We start from the raw sequence: 10200 nt of genomic DNA on the forward strand, positions 1-10200 counted from the left end.
CTCTCCATTTTCTCCTCTTCTCTCGAAAACCAAGAACCAAACAGGGGTGGATCCGAGCCCCTTTCTTTCTCCTCTTTGACAAATCGGACATCGTCTTCTATCCGGTGAACCAGGCAAGTCTTCTCCTCTTTCTCCTCTCTCTCTCTCTAGCATGTGATGCGCCGATCGACGGATCGAAGTTGAATTTTAGGGCGGCTTCGATATTTCAATTCTCGTCGCTCTTTCCATTCTTAGAAACTCAATTCAATTTCTCGTATATGGTGATATAAATCATTCTGATAATTGATAGCCTCTCTCTCTCTCTAGATGGATTGGCAAGGGCAGAAACTAGCGGAGCAGTGGTTGCAGATCCTGCTGCTGGCTTTCGCTGCGGCGGCGTTCGCAACGGGCTACGCCTTGGGCTCGTTTGAGACAATGTTTCTAACATACGTCTCGGGAGTAATCATCACTACTCTGATCACCGTTCCCAACTGGCCTTTCTTCAATCGCCGCCCTCTCAAGTGGCTGGATCCAATCGAAGCCGAAAAACACCCGAAGCCGCAGCAGATAGCTGCTAAGTAGTTTGGTTAACTGGATGCATTAGGTATCTGTGTCTTTGCTACTTCTTTTTTTTGGACTTGTGGATTTTACTTAGATTTACAAGTTTATGCAATGACTGAGGATTAATATCCCCCTTTTACTTGGCTCGAACAAGCTTGTCAAATCGTGAATCTAGTCGTGAATCGAAACAACCTGATTATACACAGACTTAGGGCTGGAAACGAGTCGAGTTTTGTTGTGTTCGAGCTCAGCTCGTTTAATAAATGAGCCAAAAACTCGAGCTCGAGCTTGGCTCAGCCATAAACGAGTCGAGCCCGAGCCTGATTCATTTACTAAACGAGCCGAGCTTTGGAGTGTTAAGCTTGGCTCGTTTACTAATTGAGCACAAATCTCTAGCTCGAGCTTAGCTCGATTACTAAACGAGTCGAGCACTGAGCAACTCGGTTCATTTGCAACTCCGTAAACAATGAACCGAATCAAGTCGCGAATTGTAAGAGATTTAATCATAATAGGAAAAGAAATCTATATGCTCATGGATATTAAAGTCTAAAGATTCATTGTAAAATTGGAACTTGGAAGCTTAGCCTTAATAAAAGAAAAGGTATGCTTTTTGAAAAATGATTACGTAGCCTAGGAGGTAAGTAACTTGCAATATGGCAACATATGAGGGTTGGTTCGAAGCTCTAAGCCCTATAGCTACATTTCTCGAATTCAAGAGTTGTTATCTTTGCATGAATCGTACAGCTCATTATTAAGCCCAATTGTCATATTCATCAAATGCAAGAGTTGTTATATTTGCGTGAATCGTATAGCTCATCATCGATTCCGTCTGAACCTGGATTCTCACCTATAGATTAATATCGTTTTCACATGAATCGCAAATCGCGTGATTATGACAACCATGGGCTAGAATGATATCTTTTATTATCCTATGGTTTCTTGTTTATATTGTTCTTCACTTCTTGTTTGGAGAGTCCTCCTTGGACCTTAGTACTTTTGTATGCCGTATAGAAGGAACGAGAAACAAGTGAAGCAGTTAATTAGTTGCATATTTTGCAATTATTCTCACCAAAATGCTAATACCCTACTCGATTGTGTTTTGTTACAAACTCATCAAAACATGGCATATATTTATTCCAAGACAATGAGTTTGGCGGTCCAAAGTGAACCGCAAAGGTTTCTCCTCTTTATTTCCCTCAAGGTTTGCTTAGCAGGAAAAAAATCAAAGAAACTAAACTAAAAAACTAGAGGGCATCAAGCTTTTGCAACAGGCACAATTTTTAACATTGGTTATTCCTAAACTTGCGTTTTTAGATAAAGAGTTCTGAAAATAATGCTGTGTTTGATTGTATGTTTATTGCTTCAAAGAAGTACATTGTATTAATGCAGTACATTTCTACCTGCCCCTGTTGTCCCACAAATTTGGATATGTGGCGTATCGCCTTCCCATTCCCGCTCCCATTCCTTATATCTGGACAATCTGCACATGGAAAGTGCATTGGTGATGTGACTGTGGAATGAATGCAGTCGCACGAAGAATCTCACTGTTGTTGAGGTCGCATTGGATTTTGCATTCTGATTGATTGTGGTTGTTTCAAAATCAAATTGAATTGGTTTTTTTGTTGTCCCATTTTATCAGGTTGACTTAACGTTTTTTTTCCCCTTTGTCAGACTTCTCATTTACATCAATTGCTAGAAAGTGAATTTCTACTTCAGTTTATGAATGAGTTGAGTTTGTTGCTTAAAGTGTCTACCAGTGTGTCCATATGGCTAGTGCAGTATCTATTCGTCTTGGGTGTTTTATGGCTTTTGTTTCTAGTTGTGCATATCTAGATTCCTTTGTAGATAACATAAAATATACAGTAACATTTGTGATTTGAATATAACTTATTTGCGACAACGTTCATTCTAATTTCTCAAGGTCGAAGCTTATTGCACACTCTTTGGGAGAGCTCCGATTGCTGTAGATTCAGTGGTCGATTGCCTTAGGGGTAGTGTTTAGAGATCATATCGTAGGCGGAGACTATTTCATTGTCCTGTGTCTTGCTTTTCATTTCTAATTCTTGTGGGCGTCTTCAAAATCTTCCCCTAGAAATTTTGGTCACTTATTTTTTTCTAACAGTGTTCAATGGCCAAAATGATGTAAATATGCTCCTAGTTGATGGATTTGTTGTTCTTTTTATATTATCCTGTGAAGATTGGAATAATAGATGTGAACTTCATGTGTTAGCTTCTTAGCTGAGGTTATAGAGGAGCACAATTGATCGCTTATTTAGAACACACACATAATAGTTGAGTATGAATTTCGCAAAAAAAAAAAAATTTGGAACGGCGAATGAATTTTGCAGTGTGGGAGAGATAAGTTGAACAGTAGTGGAATTAGAATTTCAACTTGTTCAGGTAGGCCTTAACTGTGCTAGGACTTGTGCCCGGGGTTCTTGCCAATTGTGAAACATAATCTCTTTTGAAGGAGAATTGGTGTCATTTGACTCATTTCTATTGTCTTTTGGGTGTAGAATGCATTTACACCATGTTTTTGTATCTGAGGTAAACCACCACCTCTCAAGTACCGGACTGGTTCTACCATAAATGGGATTGTAGCTCAGAGGATTAGAGCGCGTGGCGTCTAACCACGGTGTTGGGCTTTGATCACTTCCTCCTCCTAACAACCTTCCCAAAAGGGCATTGTTCCATACCTCCTTCGATTGATCAATGTGTTCCTGTGAGATCAACCGGGATCCCAAGGTAGGGAGACAAAAGCTAGGGGAGAGAGTGGGATTAGTATTTCACGAATCACCACCAGAAGTGACATGATGGTGAAACACCTTCCACCCCAACACAAGGTCGCAAGTTTGAATCTTGCATGAGGAAAGTAGTCTCCGTGAACCAGATATTGTAATATTGTGTGTATCGGGCATCCTCTGTCCAGCGAAAGGATGCTCCAGTAAGCTTGACTCCTTCAATGGGCTGGGAGCCCCTCTTGCCTGGGGGCTGCAACTCTGGTCTCCTAAACTTTCACTTGGCCACTAAAAAAAGTTACACGAATCTCTTTGAAGAGTTGCCTAGCATATTTTTGTGTTAAGCTTCTAAGATCGTAAATGGCAACTTCTCCCGCAATCAACAAATAGGCATGTCATATGGACTCTGTGAGATTCATAAGGTTGACCGCTTGGATCTCATATTCTCTCATTTTCAGAATTTTACTCTTTTAAGGAAATACTTCCAGACACAACTGATTGGCTCATTTCTGCAAGTATACCTTCAATCCCTCTCTTAAGGCTTGGTTTAATTCGTGTATATGTTCGCATATATGTACTCTGCGATTTTTCAGACGGCTTAAGCGGGGGTTTTGTTTTTGGGTGGTTTCTCATTCTTAAATTATGAATCAATGTAAAACATTCTTTTAAGAATCCCACACAATCCGGTGTACATAAAGTGTACCCATAGCTTCTCTAATCTCAACAAGTGTTTCTCTAAATTGCAATTTGCAAGGGTCCTATGTTTGTGTGCACGTATTCCGGTAGGAAGACTCCGCATGACGCCGTTTTCTGTGCGCAGCTTGTGTGTTGTGCTTACACCCCGAACCCCCATCTTTGGTGTCAGCTTTCTCATCTTTGGTGTCATGTCATCTCTCTCATTTCTTTTGTCTTTGGATTTAGAATTTATCTAAGCAGATACACTTGATTTTGTATTTAGGGTAAAACACCACCTCCAAGGTCCCCGATTGATTCCCTCGCCCACAACCCTCTTTTTAGACAGCTCAAGCGGGGGTTTTGTTTTCGGGGCGGTTTCTCATTCTTAAATTATGAATTATGTTTCGACTTCATTAAATTTCAAGAAAACTTGCAGCTTGTTCTTTTTCCATTGGAAATTTGGAATCATTCAAAACCCTTGAGAATTAAATCTACGGTGAATCTTCGAAATCTGCTCTGCATCATGATAATCTGTTGTTGGACAATAATGGTAATCTACATTAGCGAGGACCTCCTAGAAATAGAAGGTTTGGAGGAGAAAGATAAAGAGGAAATTGTTAGAAAGACGGACGAATTTATTAATAATTCGTGAACTTTAACGGCCCTTATTTTCTCATCCTTGTATGTCGAATTTCATTCCGATTCCTTCGGGAGAGATGAACTAAAATTGATGTTTATTGCATTGGCGTTGGAATCACTCTCAATTTATTGTAGATTTTCGAATATTGGTCTGAATCCTAAAAATCTGTCTTTAAAGTTGTGGTTATTCGTTTTCTCATCCTTAAACCCTTACCCTTAATTTGACTTTGGTTCCTTCCCAGTTTTCGCACTACGCCCTCTTGCGAAGCTTTTGACCCCAGAATCAATTTAAAATGTTAAAAACTCGATTTATTGTGATTTTTTTGAAATCAGGCTGCCCTAAGAAGTTTCTGTTTGGAAAACAGTCCCTTGTTTGACTTCTGTGATCATTGAGCGGTTGATCTGAATTGAATTTGCAATTCTGCGACCTTTCGTTGACACTTTCATATTTCGGAATTTCTAAATTAGATTTGAGTGTATTCTTTTCAATTATTTTTATACGCTTGATTTGGATTGTATTTTATTTCGCGAGCCTTGATACTTTCACATATTGGAACAACTTCCAAATTAGTTTCGCGGGTGTCTGTAATTCTTTTTTATGCATTAGATGGAACTTGTTAATTAAATTTTCGGATGGCAGGTAATGTATGACGCATTTGGTGTAAGATTACATGTTGGGCGCCAAGCAGAGGTCTCTCTCTGTTTTGAACCTCCAACACAACATAACTATAAATAATTGGATCTTGGCCAATGTAAACAGTTTATCATGCAGTAGGAGAAACTTGGGATTGAATTGGGTGGGGTGCGCCAAGCCGAGGCAATAGTGCAACGCCAAGGCGACGCGCAAGGAACCCCAGCAGCAAGCTACTATGATAGGCCCTCCCCCTTAAAAAATTAATTTAATATCATGTGAGCCGATAGCCCACGTATCAGATATTAAACTGATAAGAACAGATACTACACTTGATCTTAGCCAAAAGGCCGAGAAAGGTATGAATTGCCAGTATAACGGGCCGGTTCTTTTATACCAACTTAGCACTCCTCTCTCTCTCTCTCTTATACACGATGTGGGACTGGCTGCAAACCAAAACCCCCATTTGTTCTCTCTCTCTCTCTCTCTCTCTCTCTCTCTCTCTCTCTTGTTTTGCTTCAAATTCTGTCTACTTGGGAAGGGAAAAATAGAAGCATAAATATTACGTATCCAAAATTCAACCCACACGATTGAAGTAAAAATAAATGTGAACCCGCATCCAAATGAAGTTATCCAGTGCTTGATGTAGAGATTTTATTTGGGAATTCCCTGTGGATGTCATGCATGTGGGGTCACAGCAAAAATCATATGGTGTATCCATGTTGTCAGACGTTGCATTGTACTTTTGTTTTTGGCAAAGATCAGCGGTGTTCGGGCCAGTTTACGCGTGCCCGGCACACCTCAACTAGTCCTCATTGAGACTAGAAAATTCACAAACAATTACTTTCTTACAGCTTAACCTAAAAAATTGAATCATGATCAATTATGTAAGGAGTAAATCTACTAACCAACCGGACTAACCTTTGGATTGTACTATGCATTCTTATTGATTGTGGTTACTTTGCAAGCAAATTGAATTGGTTATGGTGTCATCCCATTTTAGCAGAACAAAATCCTTCCCAAAACTCTTCTTAAGTGACTGCGTGCACACAAGCATAGGACCCTTGCATTTTTAGAGAACGCCTGTTGATTACAAGCTATGTCTACATCAATATAGACCAGATTATGTGAGACCTATCTCAGCATTTTACACCAATGATCCAAGTTATCCAATTTGTTAAGTTCAAAAAATAATAATGATAATGGGACACAATGATTGCACTTGTAATCATTTTATTTTCAAATTCCACCCTACAATAATTACATTTTCTTATTTTGCTAGTACTACTAATTTAAAAAATAAAAAATAAAAAAGAAAGAAAGGGTAAAAGAGAATTTATTCTGTAGTGCCCATTTAATTGAAAGTGAGATAATCTATTTGGGTCATCAAAAAGTGCTAACTAAGACCATCAAATGAGGGGGGAGGGAGTTTGTTTTTTTTTTTTTTAAGAAACCATGTAAACACTTAGCTCAATCGAATATCGATAAGGACTTGATCAATTCATTCAAATTTTGGTCCGAGAATTTGCAAAATTCATGCACGTAAAACATATCTTAAGAATCAATGTAAAACATTCTTTTAAGAATCCCACACAGTCCGGTGTACATAAAGTGTACCCATTTTAATATACCCATAGCTTCTCTAATCTCAACAGGTGTTTCTCTAAATTGCAAGGGTCCTATGTTTGTGTGCACGTGTTCCAGTAGGAAGACTCTGCACGACGCCGTTTTCTGTGCACAGCTTGTGTGTTGGGCTTACAAGAGCTCCTCGAAGACGATAGAGGAAGCAACCCGCCTGCTATGACGGGGCGGCTTTTTTCTTTCACAATAAGACCTGGACGATTATCCCTACCTTCGGTAGCTTACAAGTTTACGTCCATCCCTGGTCGGATACAGTTTCCTTTCGATTTCTCCCTTGTAGCTGTTACCCGAATTCGCGCAAGACATATCGTGGTAGCAACATTCAACTGCGAATTAGGATGTATTAATTTCACGCATCGACTCTTATATGATTCTGTGCACAAGACTAACGTAATGGATATTATTTAGAAACTAGTAAAATCATCTTTTGACTCATTAGAAAGGGACAAGATTTGTTCGAGGAGACACTTCCGATATCTCATATTCTCACTCTTTCTAGCAATTTTTACTCTTTGGAGACGAATAGCAGCATTTCCCTATCGATCGGTGTAAAACAGCTGATCAAGCAGCATTTCCCTATGCGTTCAGATTCGACCCGAGCCATCCGTACCGAGATAAACGACTGGATAAACTGCTATGCACCCGCCCTCAACAGGGACGAGCATCATCCCGGTTCCTGTATGGTAGGCATTCAAATAGGAATTGAGAGGTACTAATTTTCCCCTCCGAATAGCAGTATTGGCTCTCGTTCTTTTTCTATAGCGAGCGAAAGGACTAACTAGTCGTTAGGCCCGAGAGTAGCGGAACAAATGGCTTATTGAAAAGAGGGAGCAAACGGACTCATAGCGATGTCACCAGGAGCACATAAAGCGTGAGGTGACATCAGCATACGAGGAAGTCAGGGAGCGATTCAAAGAGAAAAGATACGAGATATCAAGACTCAGGAGTGCACCACTCCCACTCAGGAGTGCACCGCTCAGGGAGTGGTGTGCTCTCGTCCTATGGTGAATGCAATGCACTGAGTCTATCTGAACTTGTGCACCGCGACCTTGAACTGATTTTGGAAGGGATAAGAACAAAAGAGGGGGCCCGTAACTGTGGGTCATTTTTTCGAACTATATTGAAAGCAGCCAAACTTACCATTGAAGACGAATGTAACGTTAAAAAAAAGGTATGAACTTTCGAACTAAAATGGGCAGGGGCCGCGCGAACGCAGGCCCCCTCGGCAACAAATTATGACGTAGGCTCCACCACTTGGGTAGACCTTAAGCTGGCACCCCTCCGAAGTGCAATGGAGGCCACCAACCTAGGCCATGAGCCTTATTGATCGCCCATTGACCCCGTCCAGGTAAGTATGTTGCAAAGTAGCCTGTGTATGTTTTCTTGTAGTTCCCTCCTTGTGTAATCCATACAAGCTGGTCGATGTGGGATGGGACTCTGAGATATCTCAGGTTTTGTATCTTTTGTTTTGAGTCTTTTTGATAGCTCATCTGTTGCTATTTGATTATCTTCTTCTCAATAAGGTTAAATTCAAATCTCCTATTATCTTTGCCTAACAAAAATATACCAAAAAAATGCAAGGAACATCATCGATTGGCAAGAGATAATGAAATTTTACTTGAATGTGGAGTCAGGATTTGAACTTGAAGGTGACACTAAAAAAGATCAATATACTTTCTCCAACCACAAAACAATGTTGATCCGTCAAACCAAGAACTTAAAAAGAATATATTTTGTACTCGAACAAATTCAAGGTTTTTCTCAAAAACTAAAGAACTCGTGGATATTAGGATCTTGCGGATAAGATTTTTTAAATTTTTGAACCAAATTGTTTTTTTTTTTTTTTAAAGTTTTCGTTTTGCTAATTGGACAATCTTCTTGTGACGGAAGGAGTGTTTAATACCCAAAACAATATACATGTTCTAAAATTATTCAAACACAATAACCAAATGAAAGAAGTCCCAAATACTTAACTTTATATTGTAAGGCGTTTCTATTATACATAAGAAAAAAACTGGAATTATATCTTGCAAAATGATCGACGACTCAAATAATGCTCATCAGTTGCTTCTTTTTTAGTTGCTTATTTTCTTCTTTTTTTTTTTCCCTCCTAGTCCTATAATGCTCTTCTATTTTTTTTTTTTTGTTTCCCCTCCTAGTCCTATTGATCAGAGTAGTGCTACTGCTGCTGTACGGCTAAATTTTGAAGCAAAGTTGGATGATTCGTAAACACCCTTCCTGATATCGGATTGAGGTGATTTTTTTCAGGGACCTTAAACGACGTATTTTGAACAAAATAAGTGGCTCCGATCATCTTTGCGGGACCCGAGGCGGGCGCAAAGGGGATCTGTACGCAGCTGCTGTACCAGTAGCATTTTTGTATTGATCAGTTGCTTCCTTTAATTTGATCAGTTGCTGCTTCTTTTTTGGTTGCTTCTTTTTTCCCTCCCAAGTCCTATTGATCAGAAGCATCCATCAGTTTTCTTTTTTCCCTCTTCTCTCCTAGTCCTATTCCATCAGTTTTCTTTTTTCCCTCCTAGTCAGTGTTGCTACTCAGCGTTATCTCACAGATACACTTGGAATTGACACTCAGAGCACACATGATGCATTTTATAGGAATTAGGCCTGGAGCTATGTAAACAGAGCATCAAGCAGTTTAACCTAGCTCTTGAAAGAGATATATTTGGATTAGAATTGGGTGGGGTGCGCCAAGCCGAGGCAGTAGTGCAACGCCAAGGCGACGCTCGAGGAACCCCAGCAGCAAGCTACTGTTATGAGCCCTCCCCCTTAAAAAATTAATTTAATATCATGTGAGCCGATGGCCCACGTATCAAATATTAAACTGATAAGAACAGATACTACACTTGATCTTAGCCAAAAGGCCGAGAAAGGTATGAATTGCAAAATCAACGGGCTGCCTGTTTTATACCAACTTAGCACTCCTCTTTCTCTCTTATACACTATGTGGGACTGCCAGAAACCAAACACCCCCCCCCCCCCCCCCCCCCCCCCCCCCCCCCCCCCCCTTCTCTCTCTCTCTCTCTCTCTCTCTCTCTTGTTTTGCTTCAAATTCTGTCTACTTGGGGAAGGAAAAAATAGAAGCCTAAATATTACGTATCCAAAATTCAACTCACACGATTGAAGTAAAAATAAATGTGAGCCTGCATCCAAATGAAGTTATCCAGTGCTTTATGTGGAGATTTTATTTGGGAGAATATTATGTTGGGTCATAGCAAAATCATTTACCGTAGAAATTAAAAGTTTGTAAATATCGTTAAGAGTTCCATGTTATGACACAACCCCTTCTTCTTGAGTGAATCATCTTTTTGAGCTTAT

General features: G+C 39.9%; 1 long non-coding RNA gene and 3 other non-coding genes across 4 annotated transcripts; 1 reads left to right on the plus strand and 3 right to left on the minus strand.

Moving 5' to 3' along the window:
- The first annotated feature begins 307 nt into the window (after window positions 1-307).
- Window positions 308-2255, plus strand: LOC131311398 (uncharacterized). The gene is made up of 2 exons (XR_009195488.1): window positions 308-583; window positions 1930-2255. It is a non-coding gene; the product is annotated as an uncharacterized LOC131311398 (long non-coding RNA).
- A 3134-nt stretch (window positions 2256-5389) lies between these two features.
- On the minus strand, window positions 5390-5586 carry LOC131312197 (U2 spliceosomal RNA). Its single transcript, XR_009195769.1, has one exon. It is a non-coding gene; the product is annotated as a U2 spliceosomal RNA (small nuclear RNA).
- A 2474-nt stretch (window positions 5587-8060) lies between these two features.
- LOC131312239 (U1 spliceosomal RNA) lies at window positions 8061-8220 on the minus strand. Its single transcript, XR_009195807.1, has one exon. It is a non-coding gene; the product is annotated as a U1 spliceosomal RNA (small nuclear RNA).
- Window positions 8221-9562: 1342 nt separating this feature from the next.
- On the minus strand, window positions 9563-9759 carry LOC131312186 (U2 spliceosomal RNA). The gene has a single exon (XR_009195763.1). It is a non-coding gene; the product is annotated as a U2 spliceosomal RNA (small nuclear RNA).
- Window positions 9760-10200: the final 441 nt, after the last annotated feature.

This window comes from Rhododendron vialii, chromosome 12a (genome assembly GCF_030253575.1).
Source record: "Rhododendron vialii isolate Sample 1 chromosome 12a, ASM3025357v1".
Taxonomy (NCBI): Eukaryota; Viridiplantae; Streptophyta; class Magnoliopsida; order Ericales; family Ericaceae; genus Rhododendron; species Rhododendron vialii.